Raw genomic sequence first — 20033 nt, 5'->3', positions numbered from 1 at the left:
TTTGCACACACAAAAAGTATGGAGTTCAAATAAGTTCAAAAAAATGAAATCCCTTTGTAAGAGATGAGTTCTCGTTCGAAACCCTGATACTTCGAGAGAGATTGTCCGTTTTGTACACGAAGTGCATCCAGTTTTTGTCGTAACCCTCTCAACTTTTTAACACATGCTATGTGGGTGAAATGATCATAGCATGCCAACTTTCAACATTTTCAGAGTTCATTTGTAGTGCTTTTCAATTTCAGGGTCAACTAGCTCAAAAAAAATAAGTAAATGCACGAAATATACCAAATGAAGTCAGAAATTGTTGAAATTTTGTGATGTGCCTTTGAATGGTGAATTTTGCACACACAAAAAGTATGGAGTTCAAATAAGTTCAAAAAAATGAAATCCCTTTGCAAGAGATGAGTTCTCGTTCGAAACCCTGATACTTCGAGAGAGATTGTCCGTTTTGTACACGAAGTGCATCCAGTTTTTGTCGTAGCCCTCTCAACTTTTTAACACATGCTATGTGGGTGCAATGATGATAGCATGCCAACTTTCAACATTTTGAGAGTTCATTTGTAGTGCTTTTCAATTTCAGGGTCAACTAGCTCAAAAAAAAGTAAATGCACGAAATATACCAAATGAAGTCAGAAATTGTTGAAATTTTGTGATGTGCCTTTGAATGGTGCATTTTGAACACACAAAAAGTATGGAGTTCAAAAAAGTTCAAAAAAATGAAATCCCTTTGTAGGAGATGAGTTCTCGTTCGAAACCGTGATACTTCGAGAGAGATTGTCCGTTTTGTACACGAAGTGCATCCAGTTTTTATCGTAGCCCTCTCAACTTTTTAACACATGCTATGTGGGTGAAATGATGATAGCATGCCAACTTTCAACATTTTCAGAGTTCATTTGTAATGCTTTTCAATTTCAGGGTCAACTAGCTCAAAAAAATAAGTAAATGCACGAAATATACCAAATGAAGTCAGAAATTGTTGAAATTTTGTGATGTGCCTTTGAATGGTGCATTTTGAACACACAAAAAGTATGGAGTTCAAATAAGTTCAAAAAAATGAAATCCCTTTGTTAGAGATGAGTTCTCGTTCGAAACCCTGATACTTCGAGAGAGATTGTCCGTTTTGTACACGAAGTGCATCCAGTTTTTGTCGTAGCCCTCTCAACTTTTTAACACATGCTATGTGGGTGAAATGATGATAGCTGCCAACTTTCAACATTTTCAGAGTTCATTTGTAGTGCTTTTCAATTTCAGGGTCAACTAGCTCAAAAAAAATAAGTAAATGCACGAAATATACCAAATGAAGTCAGAAATTGTTGAACACACAAAAAGTATGGAGTCCAAAAAACCATATTATGAAATTAAATATTATCATTGGCGATTCATCTCTATTCTGAAATTAAATAGATCAAAAAACCATTGCAGAACATATGACCAAATTAATACAAGTTCATCATCACATTAAAGCCAAAGAACAGTAGTGATCAAATGTTATTATTGCAAAAAATAAATACATAAAGTTCTCTCATAAAACAACATACAACTATGTAAAACATTTAAATGCAACAACAAACGCGATCAAAATCGCAACTAAGGTAACAATTGACCCAACAGCATAATGATACCAAGCCTCTTTATCAATGTCATATTTTCTAATATTCCTAATCTTCAAGCGCATTTCATCCATCTTCAAGCGCATTGCATCCATCTTCAACCGCATCGCATCGATCTTCATCTTGCGATCATCGATGACATCGACGACATGCAACTCGAGTTCCATATTCTTATCCTCAATTATTTTCAATTTTTTCTTCAAGTATTTGTTTTCTTTTTCAACCAAATTTAACTTCTCGACAAGAATTTTTATGTGGGTTGGAATTTCCGGTTCACATACCTCCTAGATTAAAAAAATATATGTCACATTGGTCGTCATAATTGTCATAAACACTAAATAAAACAAATAGTTATAAAAGATAATATATACCACATCCGAATCATAGACAGGACGAGGGCCGACGGAGGCGGATACCAAAACCACCGCACTATATAATAACAAAAAATAATGAAAGTGAGTAATTTATACAAGTATGTATCTAAATCATACAAGTAAGATTTTTTTGATTTTAAAAAGAAGATAAGAACAGGAGGCTCACCACGGTGGTGCTCGCAGTTGGTGCACGGCCAAACCTAGACAAATATTAAGGAAAATGGAGCTTGGAGGTCGAGCTTGGAGAGGAGAAAGCTTAAGTAGAGTGGCTCGGGCATTTCATCGAACACGTCATTTGCATGAACTAGAGTGGCAAGAGCATGACATGGTCACACTTCAACAACCAAAAAACAAGGGATATGGTGGGCAGGGGCGAGGGTTTATATAGGCAACACTTTAGTCCCGGTTCTTGCCACGCCCCGGGACTAAAGGCACCTGCTTCCCGCCTTCTGGTCTGCCGAAAAAGGGCCTTTAGTCCCAGGGCGTGGCTCCAGCCGGGACTAAAGGCCCCTGCTTCCCGCCTTTTGATCTGCCCGAAAAAGGGCCTTCAGTCCCGGGTCGTGGCTCCACCCGGGACTAAATGGGTCTTTAGTCCCGGTTCGAGCCCCGAACCGTGACTAAAGATCCACCTGTATAAGCGGGAGTTAGAAAATTTCGAACCCAAATCGTCCATTTCTCTTCTTCTTCCTCTCGTTCTCCTGCCCGGCGCGGCAAGCGACGAACTCGACGACGCCGTCCTGCTCGCCGCCGCCTGCCGTCCTCCTCACCGTCGCCGTCGTAATGCTCGCCGCCGCCGTCCTCCTCGCCGCACGCCGCCCTCCTCGCCGCGCGCCGCGTGCCTCCGTCCTCCTCGCTGCGCGTCGCCGTCCTCCTCGCCGCACGCCGTCGACACCTCCAGCCGGTAAGCCCCACGCCTCCTCCTCCCCAACACTCCGGCCAGCACAAGCAAAGAATAAAAAGGAGAAGAAAGGAATAAAAAGAAGAAGAAAGGAAGAAAAAAGAGAAGAAAAGAAGAAAAAGGAGAAGAAAGGAAGAAAAAGGAGAAGAAAAGAAGAAAAAGGAGAAGAAAAGAAGAAAAAGGAGAAGAAAGGAAGAAAAAGGAGAAGAAAGGAAGAAAAATAGAAGAAAGGAAGAAAAAGGAGAAGAAAGGAAAAAAGGAGAAGAAAAGAAGAAAAAGGAGAAGAAAGGAAGAAAAAGGAGAAGAAAGGAAGAAAAAGGGAAGGAGAAGAAAAGAAGAAAAAGGAGAAGAAAAGAAGAAAAAGGAGAAGAAAAGTAGAAAAAGGAGAAGAAAGTAAGAAAAAGGAGAAGAAAGGAAGAAAAAGGAGAATAAGAAGAGGAGGAGAAGAAAAGAAAAAAAAAAGGAGAATAAGAAGAGGAGGAGAGGAGAAGAAGAGGAAAAATAGAAGAAGAGGAGAGGAGAAGTAGTAGAAGAAGAGGAGAAGTAGAAGTAGAAGAAGAAGTAGAAGAAGAGGAGAAATAGAAGAAGAGGAAAAATTAGTTTAGGGTTACAAGAAGAAGAAATATTTTTTTTGTCATTTAATTTTGCTATTGTATAGTGTATATGCTTAAGTATTAATAGTGTTTCTTAGATTATTGCTTAATTTTGCTATTGTATATGCTTAAGTGTTAATAGTTTAATTTTTCTATTGTATATGCTTAAGTGTTAATAGTTTATTTTTAGCAAGAAAATTAATAGAACTAGTTTAATTTTGCTATTGTATATGCTTAAGTGTCCGGGACTGGGCTCCGCCCGGCTGGTATTTTAGAGTTTAGGTTCTAGCCAAGACCCGGGACTAAAGGTCCTCCTATATAAAACGAGCCTTCGAAGTTTCCAACCCATCTTATATAGTTTGTTAGTTTATTAGTTAATCAAATGTCCGTTTTTTGTAGAACTATGGATCCACATATCACGAACCTCGAAGAGGAAGAACTTCTCGAAGATATAATCAAAGACGACCCCGACGTTGAACCAGCTGAATCTCCGACGTCATATCTAAACAACTCCGGATATGGAATGGAGGTCGAGCGACACGAAGATGAAGCCGGTGGGGCAGGAGATAGGTCCAATGACAGAGAAGGTGATAGCTCCACTGACGGAGAAGCCGGTGAAGAAATAATAAAGTCCGGCGAGGTATACATATGAAGTTCGACAATCACTTGTAATATGTGAAAAATATTGGAGATAGCTCTATATTGTATACATATACATTCATTTGATGAATGTTTCTCCCTCTTAGGCCTCCACATCGAGCAAATCTACGAAACGAGGCCCGACTAGAAAGTTGGATGCACAGACGCATTACACCTTTGAGGTGATAATGCCTACGGGCGAACCCAAGCTTCCTAAGAATGCTGCTGACACATTCAAGAAGCAATGCGGAGTTCTCGTTAGGGATCACGTCCCGATGAGCGTTCGGGAGTGGAACAAGCGCAAAGGGGCAGCCGATAGTGACTATGTCGCCGAAAGGTACAAATATAATCTTTGGAATGATCTCATGTCACATTTCAACCTGCCAGAATGTGAGAATGAAGACGCCGCAGACAAACTGAGGGCCAAAGTCAAGCAGTTGACTCTAAAGAAGATGGCCGAACTGTTCCGTAGCTGGAAGAAGAAGCTATGGAAAAACTATCTGAAGACAAAGAAAGTGGCAGTATTCGAGGGGTATCTAGCCAAGCAGGCGAATCACTCGAAGGAATTTCAAGAGTACAAGGAGTCAGAAGATGCCCAGGCATTATCAGAAAAGAACAAGATAAATGCCGACAAGAAGAAATATCACCACAAGCTGGGGCCAGGGGGCTATGAGACTGCCATCCCAAAGTGGGAAAAGAAAGAGCAAGATCTGATAGATAAAGGCATCGTACCTGAACCACTCCGTGATGAGTGGGAATTGAGAGCAAGAAATTGGTTCGTTGCACATGGTGGGTCGTACGACGAAACAACAGGGGACCTCATCTGCAATGACAATCTTAGGATACCCAGGGAGAATTGGAAAAGGATAGTGAAATAAATTAAGGAGGGACAAAGAAAGTTCACTGCAGATAGAGATAAAGATTTGCTCACACTGGTCCTCAGCAATGACGAACATGGAAGACGAACGCGAGGCTTCGGTCCATCTTACCCGTGGTGGCTTGGGTTTGCCAGAGACCAAGACACTTACAGAAGCCGAGAGAGAGCAAAGAAGCGGCAACAGGATGAGGAGAATGACAAGTTCAACCAGTTGCTTGCCAGGATTAATGAGCAACAGAAGCAGATTGATGAGCTTAGAGGAGTACCGCGCCAGGAAGATCCTGCACTTGATATTACCGGCGCCCCATCTAAGCGGAAAAGCAGCGTGGCTAAATCTGAGGCCCCGCCCGACGATGAACGAAGAATGATAGAGGGCGGTCCCGGCTACCCCGTGGATGGAATCAAGGAGTCAACATCATGTGAACTCCATCAGAAATTCAAGAACATAGCCATGAAGGTGGCCGTCGGACAAGCTTTACCTTCTGGCCCTGATGCACGCTGGCATGGCCGTGAGATTCTAGCTGGCTTTGCTAAAGTCGGGGTGGATGAAATCATGACGGGATTTAATGATATGGAGCTCGACATAGCTGGACCCGAAGATGAGAGGACACTCGGAGAAGTATTGGGTGGAGTCATCCTATGGGACAAAAACTACATCAAGCTTCGAGGCTCGGTCCCAAAGACAACACCGCCTCCGAGTCGTCGTAGGTCACCTACACCTCCATTACCTCCAAGTCCTCCACATGACGTCGGCCAGCACAACACGAGTCCATCTCGATCACCGCCGCCGGACTTGGGTCGTCCGTCTCCGCCACCGCCCGCTCTGGATACAAAGCCTGAGCCTGCCACGGATACAAAGCGGGAGCGTGCCACCAAAAACGCTCCGCCTCCGCCTGCTCCAGATACAAATCCCGAGCCTGCCACGGATACAAAGCGGGAGCGTGCCACCAAGAACGCTCCGCCGCCGCCCGCTCTGGATACAAAGCCTGAGCCTGCCACGGATACATAGCGGGAGCGTGCCACCAAGAACGCTCCGCTGCCGCCCGCTCCGGATACAAAGCCTGAGCCTGCCACGGATACAAAGCGGGAGCGTGCCACCAAGGACACTCCGCCGCCGCCCGCTCCGGATACAAAGCCTGAGCCTGCCACGGATACAAAGCGGGAGCGTGCCACCAAGAACGCTCCGCCGCCGCCCGCTCCAGATACAAAGCCTGAGCCTGCCACGGATACAAAGCGGGAGCGTGCCACCAAGAATGCTCCACCGACGATTCCTAAGCCACAGAGCACCCCAAAGCGCAAACGGTCGCCCCTCCCAAAGGTACGTCATGCTAATCTTCCTATCAGACCTTATGATCGTACCCCCGAGGAAAACGCCAGGATAGCAAAGGAACATCATGATGCGCAGATGAAAAAGAAGGAACCCGAGCCCCACCTGGAATACACCTAGAAGCAAATAGCATTTGCAAAATACTTCACGACCCTTCCATCACAGTATGACTTACACCATAAGCATGATGACTATACACGCACATTGCAGAAGGAAGTGAAAAAGAGCAGATCACGTACAAGCCCTCCACATGACGTCGGCCAGCACAACACGAGTCCATCTCGATCACCGCCGCCGGACTTGGGTCGTCCGTCTCCGCGGCCGCCCGCTCCGGATACTAAGCGGGAGCGTGCCACCAAGAACGCTCCGCCGACGACTCCTAAGCCACAGAGCACCCCAAAGCGCATCCTGGATCGGCTGCACTCCACTCCCCAGGCAAGCTGCACCAGGAGTCGACCACAGGACCAGCTCGCCATAACCAGCGGACCGCGACCCTTTCCCCAGGTCAACTTGCCTGATCACCGAGACCCGCCAGGTCGGGATCACCCGGACACCCAAGTCGCCCTAGGGCCTCTTGTTGGAAGCGGCAGACAAGTGGGGGTGCCATGCTTGGCCCCCGCCCTTCGCAACGAGCGAATGCCCAAGGATTTTAAAGGACCAAGAAAGGTGCCTAACTACACTCCAGACCTTGAGCCGGCGTCATGGGTCGAGAGTTACGAAATCGCCATGGACATGCTCGATGTAAGCGAAGCAGTCTGCGCTAGATACTTCACAATGATGCTCGAAGGGATGGCGCATACTTGGTTAAAGAACTTCCCCCAACTCCATCCAGTCTTGGGCCGAATTAAAAGAGCGTTTCCTCAAAAATTTCCGAGGGACCTGCAAGCGCCCGATGACAATAGTCGATTTACAGCACTGCGTTCAACGCCCGGATGAGTCGGCCCACCGCTGGACGCGGCGGGTCGCAGAAATCATTCATTCGTCGGATGGTATCACGGCGGCTCAGGCGGTGCTAATCCTGGAGCAGAACTGCCAGTATGATCCCTTGGTGCAGAAGTTGGGACGACTCAAGCGAAAGGTGCAGGATATGGGGGAGCTAATGGACACCCTCATTAGGTACGCTAAGGCGGACGACACCAAAGATCCAGGAGAAGATGGTGGTAAGGCCAACTCGCCTAGGAAAGGCAAGTCATCCAAAATCCACACCCGGTTCCAGGGACGTGCCCGCCGTAATCATGGAACGAATGGCAAAAGAAGGCAGCAGGAAGAGTCTTCGGACTTAGTCGCCAACACCAACGCCAACAATGGCAACCAGCGCCAGAAGAAGAATAGGGGTTAAAGTGGCAAAAAGCCACGCAACTATAATGAGTTACTCAAGGGCCCCTGCCCGCACCACGCCATGGCAGACGGGCCAACGACTCATTCCTGGGAGGACTGTTACGTGATGCGGGAGTTTCGGGCGGAGGCGATCAAAAAAGGGCAAGGCGGCGACCCGGACCAACGGCAGGAACAGTTTGGCACGTCTAATCAACGCCAGAACCCCTTCGGCGGCTTCCCCGAACCCGGGGTACAGGCCGGCCCGCAGCCAAGCAGTGGCCAGTATCCGATGCACCACCAACTGCGGTATAACCCGCCGGGAGTCTTTCAACAACCACCCCCACAGGGGGCTCCGCACGGGCAGGACGACAATGGTGGCTTCCGCAACAACCCCAAGCAGTTAAGCAACGACAGTACCACGTTTTCACCACCAATGCCTGCACGCGTGATAAAAAGGTGAATCACCGAGCATACAGTGTATCTGAGCCGGCACTCCCTAGATATCTCCACTGGTCCGAGAAGACTATATCATGGAGTAGGGAGGATCACCCGCCGAGAGTTGACAATCCCGGCGACTTAGCGTTGGTCATGGCTCCTCAAGTTGGAGGATATACCTTATCAAAGGTACTGATGGATGGTGGTAGCAGCATCAACATATTATACTTCGACACCTTTCGAAGGATGAACCTGTTGGAGAAAGATTTGATGCCCTCAACCACGGTATTCCACGGGATTGTCCCTAGTAAATCGGCGCACCCCATAGGCCGAATTAGGCTCATAGTCGCGTTTGGAACAACGTCTAACTACAGAAGTGAGCCGCTCATGTTTGAGGTGGTCAAGTTAAAAAGCCCCTATCATGCGCTGTTTGGGCGACCGGCTTACGCCCGATTCATGGCTCGCCCCTGCTATGTTTACCTTAAACTCAAGATGCCTGTCCCTAAAGGACCCATCACAGTTGATGGTGATAGGAGGATTGCAAGAGTGTGAAGAAGGGGATGCTGCTTACGCAGAAGTCGCCTATGCTGTGGAAGAGCTTAAATATCACCAGGCCAATGTTGATCCGGCTGACATATCACCTTTAAAGAAGCCAACGACAGACGCTGAGCCGCCCCTCAAGTTCAAACCAACACACGACACTAAGACAGTGGATTTCGTCCCTGGAGACTCAACCAAGCAGTTCACTATCGGGGCGGGTTTAGACCCCAAATAGGAAAGCGCGCTCATCGAATTCATCCGTGAAAATCGGAACATCTTCGCATGGAAACCTTCTGACATGCCTGGTGTGCCGAGAGAATTCGCTGAGCACCATCTTAATGTTGACCCAAAGGCAAAATCGATTCAGCTATATATTCGCAGGTTTAATGAAGAACGATGCAAGGCAATTGGGGAAGATGTTGCTCGTCTCTTGGCCGCCGGATTCATCGTAGAGGTCTTCCACCCCAAATGGTTGGCTAACCCGGTCCTGGTTCTCAAGAAGAACGATACCTTCCGCATGTGCATTGATTACACGGATCTTAACAGAGCTTGTCGAAAGGATCCTTTCTCCCTTCCCCGCATCGATCAAATTATTGATTCAGTGGCGGGAAGCAAACGTTTGTGTTTCCTGGACGCTTATTCCGGATATCACCAAATCAATATGGCCGTGGAAGATCAGGAGAAAACGGCTTTTATAACCCCCTTCGGGGCTTTTTGCTATGTGTCCATGCCATTTGGACTCAAGAGTGCAGGGGCGACTTACCAGCGCTCCATCCAAAATAGCCTCTGTGGCCAAATTGGACGCAACGTTCATGCTTACGTTGATGACATTGTGGTTAAAACTCACAGGAAGGAAACACTACTGGGAGACCTAAAGGAAACTTTTGATAATCTGCGGGTATACCAGATGAAGCTTAATCCCACCAAGTGTGTCTTTGGTGTCCCTGCAGGAAAGTTGTTGGTTTCCTGGTATCTGAGCGTGGCATTGAAGCTAACCCGGACAAAATCGAGGCGGTTACTTCCCTTGGGAAACCAGCGAATATTAATCAAGTTCAACGGATGGCGGGTCATATTGCGGCCTTAAGTCGCTTATAAGCCGTCTGGGTGAAAAGATTATTCCCCTTTATCAATTGCTTAAAAAATCCGACCATTTTGTTTGGACAGACGAAGCCAATGAAGCTTTCGAAGCCTTAAAACAACAGATGGTCAACCAACCAGTTTTGGCCGCCCCGACTGAGAAAGAGCCCATGCTTCTGTATATTGCGACAAACTCCAAAGCGGTGAGTGTTGCAGTGGTCGTTGAAAGGAAGGAGGAAGGGAAGGAATATCCAGTGCAACGCCCGGTGTATTTCATTAGCGAGGTTCTAACTCTCTCCAAGCAGCGATACCCACACAGGCAGAAGTTAGTTTATGGGGTCTTTATGGCAAGCCGAAAGCTCAAACATTATTTCCAAGAGTATCCCATCACGGTGGTTAGCTCCGCTTTGTACACGAAGTGCATCCAGTTTTTGTCGTAGCCCTCTCAACTTTTTAACACATGCTATGTGGGTGAAATGATGATAGCATGCCAACTTTCAACATTTTCAGAGTTCATTTGTAGTACTTTTCAATTTCAGGGTCAACTAGCTCAAAAAAATAAGTAAATGCACGAAAGATACCAAATGAAGTCAGAAATTGTTGAAATTTTGTGATGTGCCTTTGAATGGTGCATTTTGAACACACAAAAAGTATGGAGTTCAAATAAGTTCAAAAAAATGAAATCCCTTTGTAAGAGATGAGTTCTCGTTCGAAACCCTGATACTTCGAGAGAGATTGTCCGTTTTGTACACGTAGTGCATCCAGTTTTTGTCGTAGCCCTGTCAACTTTTTAACACATGCTATGTGGGTGAAATGATGATAGCATGCCAACTTTCAACATTTTCAGAGTTCATTTGTAGTGCTTTTCAATTTCAGGGTCAACTAGCTCAAAAAAAATAAGTAAATGCACGAAATATACCAAATGAAGTCAGAAATTGTTGAACACACAAAAAGTATGCAGTTCAAAAAACCATATTATGAAATTAAATATTATCATTGGCGATTCATCTCTATTATGAAATTAAATATATCAAAAAACCATTGCAGAACATATGACCAAATTAATACAAGTTCATCATCACATTAAAGCCAAATAACAGTAGTGATCAAATGTTATTATTGCAAAAAATAAATACATAAAGTTCTCTCATAAAACAACATACAACTATGTAAAACATTTAAATGCAACAACAAACGCGATCAAAATCGCAACTAAGGTAACAATTGGCCCAACAGCATAATGATACCAAGCCTCTTTATCAATGGCATATTTTCTAATATTCCTAATCTTCAAGCGCATTGCATCCATCTTCAACCGCATCGCATCGATCTTCATCTTGCGATCATTGATGACATCGGCGACATGCAATTCCAGTTCCATATTCTTATCCTCAATTATTTTCAATTTTTTCAACTCCAGCACAAGCAAAGAAGAAAAAGGAGAAGAAAGGAAGAAAAAGGAGAAGAAAGGAAGAAAAAGGAGAAGAAAAGAAGAAAAAGGAGAAAAAGGAAGAAAAAGGAGAAGAAAAGAAGAAAAAGGAGAAGAAAGGAAGAAAAAGGAGAAGAAAAGAAGAAAAAAGGAGAAGAAAGGAAGAAATAGGAGAAGAAAGGAAGAAAAATAGAAGAAAGGAAGAAAAAGGAGAAGAAAGGAAAAAAAGGAGAAAAAAAGAAGAAAAAGGAGAAGAAAGGAAGAAAAAGGAGAAGAAAGGAAGAAAAAGGAGAAGAAAGGAAGAAAAGGGAAGGAGAAGAAAAGAAGAAAAAGGAGAAGAAAAGAAGAAAAAGGAGAAGAAAAGAAGAAAAAGGAGAAGAAAAGAAGAAAAAGGGAAGAAAGGAAGAAAAAGGAGAAGATAGGAAGAAAAAGGAGAATAAGAAGAGGAGGAGAAGAAAAGAAGAAAAAGGAGAATAAGAAGAGGAGGAGAGGAGAAGAAGAGGAAAAATAGAAGAAGAGGAGAGGAGAAGTAGTAGAAGAAGAGGAGAAGTAGAAGTAGAAGAAGAAGTAGAAGAAGAGGAGAAATAGAAGAAGAGGAAAAATTAGTTTAGGGTTACAAGAACAAGAAATATTTTTTTTGTCATTTAATTTTGCTATTGTATAGTGTATATGCTTAAGTGTTAATAGTGTTTCTTAGATTATTGCTTAATTTTGCTATTGTATGTGCTTAAGTGTTAATAGTTTAATTTTTCTATTGTATATGCTTAAGTGTTAATAGTTTATTTTTAGCAAGAAAATTAATAGAACTAGTTTAATTTTGCTATTGTATATGCTTAAGTGTCCGGGACTGGGCTTTGCCCGGCTGGTATTTTAGAGTTTAGGTTCTAGCCAAGACCCGGGACTAAAGGTCCTCCTATATAAAACGAGCCTTCGAAGTTTCCAACCCCACTTATATAGTTTGTTAGTTTATTAGTTAATCAAATGCCCGTTTTTTGCAAAACTATGGATCCACATATCAGGAACCTCGAAGAGGAAGAACTTCTCGAAGATATAATCAAAGACGGCCCCGACGTTGAACCAGCTGAATCTCCGACGTCATATCTAAACGACTCCGGATATGGAATGGAGGTCGAGCGACACGAAGATGAAGCCGATGGGGCAGGAGATAGGTCCAATGACGGAGAAGGTGATAGCTCCACTGATGGAGAAGCCGGTGGAGAAGCCGGTGAAGAAATAATAAAGTCCGACGAGGTATACATATGAAGTTCGACAATCACTTGTAATATGTGAAAAATATTGGAGATAGCTCTATATTGTATACATATACATTCATTTGACGAATGTTTCTCCCTCTTAGGCCTCCACATCGAGCAAATCTACGAAACGAGGCCTGACTAGAAAGTTGGATGCACGGACGCATTACACCTTTGAGGTGATAATGCCTACGGGCGAACCCAAGCTTCCTAAGAATGCTGCTGACACATTCAAGAAGCAATGCTGAGTTCTAGTTAGGGATCACGTCCCGATCAGCGTTCGGGAGTGGAACAAGCTTAAAGGGGCAGCCGATAGTGACTATGTCGCCGAAAGGTACAAAGATAATCTTTGGAATGATCTCATGTCACATTTCAACCCGCCAGAATGTGAGAATGAAGACGCCACAGACAAACTGAGGGCCAAAGTCAAGCAGTGGACTCTAAAGAAGATGGCCGAACTGTTCCGTAGCTGGAAGAAGAAGCTATGGAAAAACTATCTGAAGACAAAGAAAGTGCCAGTATTCAAGGGATATCTAGCCAAGCAGGCGAATCACTGGAAGGAATTTCAAGAGTACAAGGAGTCAGAAGATGCCCATGCATTATCAGAAAAGAACAAGATAAATGCCGACAAGAAGAAATATCACCACAAGCTGGGGCTAGGGGGCAAAGAGACTACCATCCCAAAGTGGGGAAAGAAAGAGCAAGATCTGATAGATAAAGGCATCGTACCTGAACCACTCCGTGATGAGTGGGAATTGAGAGCAAGAAATTGGTTCCTTGCGCATGGTGGGTCGTACGACGAAACAACAGGGGACCTCATCTGCAATGACAATCTTAGGATACCCACGGAGAATTGGAAAAGTATAGTGAAAGAAATTAAGGAGGGACAAAGAAAGTTCACTGCAGATAGAGATAAAGATTTGCTCACACTGGTCCTCGGCAATGACGAACATGGAGGACGAACGCGAGGCTTCGGTCCATCTTACCCGTGGTGGCTTGGGTTTGCCAAAGACCAAGACACTTACAGAAGTCGAGAGAGAGCAAAGAAGCATCATGTCCCAGCTACCCCATGGATGGAATAAAGGAGTCAACATCATGTGAACTCCATCAGAAATTCAAGAACATATCCATGAAGGTGGCCGTCGGACAAGCTTTACCTTCTGGCCCTGATGCACGTGGCATGGCCGTGAGATTCCAGCTGGCTTTGCTAAAGTCGGGGTGGATGAAATCATGACGGGGTTTAATGATATGGAGCTCGACATAGCTGGAACCAAAGATGAGAGGACACTCGGAGAAGTACTGGGTGGAGTCATCCTATGGGACAAGAACTACATCAAGCTTCCAGGCTCAGCCCCAAGGACAACACCGCCTCCGAGTCGTCGCAGGTCACCTACACCTCCATTACCTCCAAGCCCTCCACATGACGTCGGCCAGCACAACACGAGTCCATCTCGATCACCGCCGCCGAACTTGGGTCGTCCGTCTCCGCCGCCGCCCGCTCCGGATACAAAGCCTAAGCCTGCCACGGATACAAAGCGGGAGCGTGCCACCAAGAACGCTCCGCCACCGCCCGCTCCGGATACAAAGCCTGAGCCTGCCACGGATACAAAGCGGGAGCGTGCCACCAAGAACGCTTCGCCGCCGCCCGCTCCGGATACAAAGCCTGAGCCTGCCACAGATACAAAGCGGGAGCGTTCCACCAAGAACGCTCCGCCGGCGCCTGCTCCGGATATAAAGCCTGAGCCTGCCACGGATACAAAGCGGGAGCGTGCCACCAAGAACGCTCCGCCGCCGCCCGCTCCGGATACAAAGCCTGAGCCTGCCACGGATACAAAGCGGGAGCGTGCCACCAAGAACGCTCCGCCGACTATTCCTAAGCCACAGAGCACCCCAAAGCGCAAATGGTCGCCCCTCCCAAAGGTACGTCATGCTAATATTCCTATCGGACCTTATGATCGTACCCCCGAGGAAAACGCCAGGATAGCAAAGGAACATCATGATGCGCAGATGAAAAAGAAGGAACCCGAGCCCCGCCCGGAATACACCTAGAAGCAAATAGCATTTGCAAAATACTTCACGACCCTTCCATCACAGTCTGACTTACACCATAAGCCTGATGACTATACACGCACATTGCAGAAGGAAGTGAACAAGATCAGGTCACGTGCAAGCCCTCCACATGACGCCGGCCAGCACAACACGAGTCCATCTCAATCACCGCCGCCGGACTTGGGTCGTCCGTCTCCGCCGCCGCCCGCTCCAGATACTAAGCGGGAGCGTGCCACCAAGAACGCTCCGCCGATGATTCCTAAGCCACAGAGCACCCCGAAGCGCAAACGGTCGCCCCTCCCAAAGGTACGTCATGCTAATCTTCCTATCAGACCTTATGACTTACACCATAAGCCTGATGACTATACACGCACATTGCAGAAGGAAGTGAAAAAGAGCATATCACGTGCAAGTGCAAGTTGTAGCAAATCAAGTTCAACTACAAGCAAGAAAAAATCAGACGTTCCTCAGCTTGGACAACAGGCCAAACAGTCGATCCCACCCCTCAAGGTGTTAACCGAGAATGTTCCCCCTCTGGTACAGGGGCTAGCTTTAGAAAGAGCAAAGGAGTTGGCGGCTGCATGTGGTGTCTCGGTTGAAGAATTGATGTCTTCCCAAGACGACAAGATACCCAAGGCTGTGGTAGCCCCTAAGCCACAGTTTGTCATGGGTGAGCCTTTGGTCAGCAAAGATGATCTCCCAACAAATATGCGTTACTTGCATCAATGGTACTTAAGTGAATCAAAGAATGGGAGAACGATGATCGTGCTGAGTGTCCCACAGGAGTACTACGGCCGCCCCGAACAAATCCATATCGACTTTGATGAACTCTTCTAGATGTACAATGGCGACGCCCTCGACAAATCGCTTATGAGTTGCTATTGTCTATATGTTTTTCAATTCGTTGTCTACATATAACTTGTTTAGTTATTTCAATTCATTGTCTATATATAACTTGTACTCTATTATGCAGAATGAAGATTCTGGATTGTAAAAGTAAGAGCATCCTAAATATTGGGTTTATTGACCCAGATAAAATACATATAGCGACGCTAACTAATTATCCCAAGGAGACGGAGGAAAACCTTCTAAGGTTTCTAACAGTTCAAAATTTCTGTGACCACATACTGTTTCCATACAACTTCAGGTGAGGGTCCTTACTCTGTTGTGTCCATTCACTTATAAGTGTAATTGATAAGTTACTGACACACACACATATATATATATACATGTGCAGCTTTCATTGGATTCTGTTAGACATTCAAATTGATAAGGGAAGAGTTGATGCCTTCGACCCATTATCGAGACCCTTGGAACAGTTCCAAAGCCTGCAGGACATGCTCCAAGGGTAATTTCAATCATTCTTGCGCTTTATCGATCTCTTTCGATGATTTTCTGATATATCAATTAGTGAAAAACTTAGCAAATCATTATCCTTGTCGGGCAGGGTTTGGAAGCGGTTCAAGTGCGTGACTCCCCGTATCGACCATGAGAAGTTGACCTTTAGAGCGGCTCAGGTAAGTAGTAGTATGATATACTTCTATTTTCAATATATTTATGATGCTAGATTATTATTTTGATTATATATATTCTATTCTCGTAAAGTGCGATCAGCAGCCACGGGGAACGCATCTATGCGGATACTATGTTTGTGAGACCATTCGCACGTTTACCTCTGAGCACAAGGATCACAGATTCGATGTAAGCAATGAACATTCACACCTCTATTTTTACCCGTCATTCTTTGTTATCATGATTGATATTCATATTCATCTCCTCTTCTTATATAGCACACGGCCATGACGACGAAGGTCCTACCAGAGCAACGCGCGATTGCTGTTGTAGAGGAGCTTGCGACCTTTCCGAGGACGGAAGCTATAGATGACAAAGGACGATTTAGTGTAGATAGGGGCCATTGCTGATGTTCGTCCATGTAATCAAATAGACGGGCTCTAGTCCCGATAATTCAGATCTCCATATAATTGTATATATATGCTCGCTTGTAAGATAAGTTAACCTTATATATATATATGCATAATTATTTCTATTTAAATTATATGAAAACTAATTCCCGAACACCAAATGAGGCATCACGTTAATCTCCTGAACACCTAAACCCTAAAACCCTAAAACCCAAAAATAATTTCATTAAAAAAAACCCCGAAAATAAGCAAAATCTGAAAATCTTTAGCCACGGCCCGTGTAACGAACCGGGACTAAAGGTCCTGCCCGTGGGGCGCTACGAGGCGCCCACGCGGAGCACCTTTAGACCTGGCTTGTAAAAGGCCCGGGACTAAAGGTTAGGCCTTTAGTCTCGCCCCTTTAGTCCCAGTTGGTGAACCGGGACTAAAGCCCCTTACGGGCCGGGGCTAAAGGCCCCGTCCCCACTAGTGGAAACCCCACTTGAGAACTATCTTGGTGCTCATCGTCCAGAGGGTCTAGATCATTCCTACAAAAGAAAATTGATAACAAACGGAAAGTTCGCAAGCGCACTTCGGTGGCACTGGTCGACTTACTCGGAAATTCCGAACTGAAGTCAATGGGTAATAGAAGTTGGCACGGTCACTCTAGTGAGACCGAAGAGTCACCTCGGTGAGTCTGAATTGCTAGGATTTAAGAAGTGGCTCTTGTTGGAAATATGCCCCAGAGGCAATAATAAATTGGTTATTATTATATTTATTTGTTCATGATAATGGTTTATTATCCATGCTAGAATTCTATTGATTGGAAACTCAAATACATGTGTGGATACATAGACAACACACTATCCCTAGTGAGCCTCTAGTTGACTAGCTCGTTGATAAAAAAAGTCAAGGTTTCTTGGCCATAGACAAGTGTTGTCACTTGATAACGGGATCACATCATTAGAAGAATGATGTGATGGACAAGACCCAAACTATGAACGTAGCATATGATCATGTCAGTTTATTAATATTGTTTTCTGCATGTGAATGTATCTATCCTTATGACCATAAGATCATGCAACTCCCGTACACCGGAGGAATACCTTGTGTGTATCAAACGTCGCAACGTAACTGTTGACTATAAAGGTGCTCTAAAGGTATCTCCGAACGTGTCTGTTGGGTTCGCATGAATCGAGACTGGGATTTATCACTCCGTATGATGGAGAGGTATCTCGGGACCCACTCGGTAATACAACATCACAATAAGCCTTGCAAGAAATGTGGCTATGGAGTTAGTCATGGGATCTTGTATTACGGAACGAGTAAAGAGACTTGCCGGTAACGAGATTGATCTAGGTATAGAGATACCGACGATCGATTCTCGGGCAAGTAACATACCGAAGGACAAAGGGAACAACATACAGGATTAACTAAATCCTTGACATAGAGGTTCAACCGATAAAGATATTTGTAGAATATGTAGGAGCCAATATGGTCATATAGGTCCCTCTATTGGTTATTGATTGAAGAGTGTCTCGAGTCATGTCTGCATAGTTTTCAAACCCGCAGGGTCTGCATGCTTAAGGTTCGGTGACCTTTCGGTATTATTAAGTTATGTGTGTTTGGTAAATTAAAGTTGTTTGGAGTCCTGGATGAGATCCCGGATGTCACGAGGAGATCCGTAATGGTTCGGAGGTAAATATTGATATATAGAAAAGTTGCATTTGGCTTCAGGAAAGTTTTCGGGCATTACCGGTAAAGTACCGAGAGTGAAGTATGGGTTCCGGGGTTTTATCGGGAGGGGCCACCTACCCGGGAGAGAACCTAATAGGCCTCAAGGTGGTGCACCATACCTTAGTGTTCTGGTGCGGCCATCCCAAGAGGGACTATTTCGGCCAATGGGCAAAAGAAGGGAAAAAGGGGAAAGAGAAGGAGGAGAAAAGATGGAATCCTACTACGACTAGGACTGGAGGTGGACTCCTCCACCTCCTCTCCACTTCGGTCGAACCCTTAGGGGTTTTTGTGGCTACCTCCTCCCCTCCCTCCTATATATATTAGAGGATTTGAGGGCAGCCCTAACCCTAATAAGCCACGACTGCCCTCTCTCTCTACGTTTTCTCCCCTAGATTAGTTCCGCAGAGCTTGGCGAAGCCCTGCTAGATTAGTTCACAATCACCACCACCACGCCGTCGTGATGGAGAACTCATCTGCCTCTCCGCCCCTCTTGGTGGATCAAGAAGGCGGTGATCGTCATCAAGCTGTATGTGTGCTGAACGCGGAGGTGTCGTCCGTTCGGTACTAGATTGAGATGGATCGTGATGATCGCGGGACGGATCATGATGAGATCGTGGGACGGGCTGCGATTTGGCTCGCGAAGATGTCCCAGTACATCAACCGAGGTATATACGCTTATGCTTAGCGATCTACAAGGGTATGTTGATACACTCTCCCCTCTCATGATGGTCATCGCCATGGATATATCTTATGGACGCGTAGGAATTTTTTTGTTTCCCATGCAATGTTCCCCAACAGTGGTATCAGAGCTAGGTGTATGCGTAGATGATATCTTGAATAGAACACAAAGGAGTTTGTGGCATTGATGTTCAATTTGCTGCCTTCCTTAGTCTCTTCTTGATTCGGCGGTATTGTTGGATTGAAGCGGCCAGGAACAACATTTCTCTTACGCTTACGAGAGACCGACTTCATCGACTAACATGCAACTTGTTGCATAAAGATGACTGGCAGGTGTCTGTTTTTCAAATTTAGTTGAATCGAATTTGATCGAGGCGGTCCTTGGAGAAGGTTAAATAGCAACTTGCATATCACCGTTGTGGCTTTGGTAAGTAAGATGTGATCATTCTAGATAACCATAGCATCGACGTAAAATTTGCAACAACAAATTAGAGGACATCTAACTTGTTTTTGCAGGGTATGCATGTGACGTGATATGGCCAAAGACATGATATGGTATATTGGATGTATGAGATGATCATGTTGTAATAGTTAAATATCGACTTGCACGTCGATGCTATGGCAACCGACAGGAGCCATAGGGTTGTATTTATTTTATTTTTTTGCGCTTGGTGATGCTTTGCTTTATCGGTAGTAGTAGCTTTAGTAGTAACAACATAGTTAGCGCGAGAACCTCGATGGTAGCACAACGATGGAGATCATGGTGTGGCTCCGGTGACGATGGAGATCATGTTGGTGCTTTGGTGATGGAGATCAAGAAGCACAAGTTCATGGCCATATCATGTCACTTATGATTTGCATGTCATGTTAATCCTTTTATGCACCTTGTTTTGCTTAGGACAACGGTAGCATTATAAGGTGATCCCTCACTAAAATTTCAAGATAAAATTTTGTTCTCCCCTACTGTGCACTGTTGTGATAGTTTGTTGTTTCGAGAAACCACGCGATGATCGCGTGTGATAGACTCTACGTTCACATACAACGGGTGCAAAATAGTTGCATACGCGGAACACTCGGGTTAAACTTGACGAGCCTAGCATGTAAAAACATAGCCTCGGAACACAAGAGACCGAAGGTCGAGAATGACTCATATAGTGGATATGATCAACATGGAGATGTTCACAATTGAAGCTAAACTCAACTCACGTGATGATCGGACTTGAGTTGGTGAATTTGGATCATGCGACACTCGAATGACTAGAGGGATGTCAATTTGAGTTGGAGTTTTTAAGTAATATG

The sequence above is a fragment of the Hordeum vulgare genome, chromosome 4H (assembly GCF_904849725.1).
Source record: "Hordeum vulgare subsp. vulgare chromosome 4H, MorexV3_pseudomolecules_assembly, whole genome shotgun sequence".
Classification (NCBI taxonomy): Eukaryota; Viridiplantae; Streptophyta; class Magnoliopsida; order Poales; family Poaceae; genus Hordeum; species Hordeum vulgare.
The sequence above is the reverse complement of the archived record's forward strand: the minus strand, read 5'-3'. Positions refer to the sequence as shown.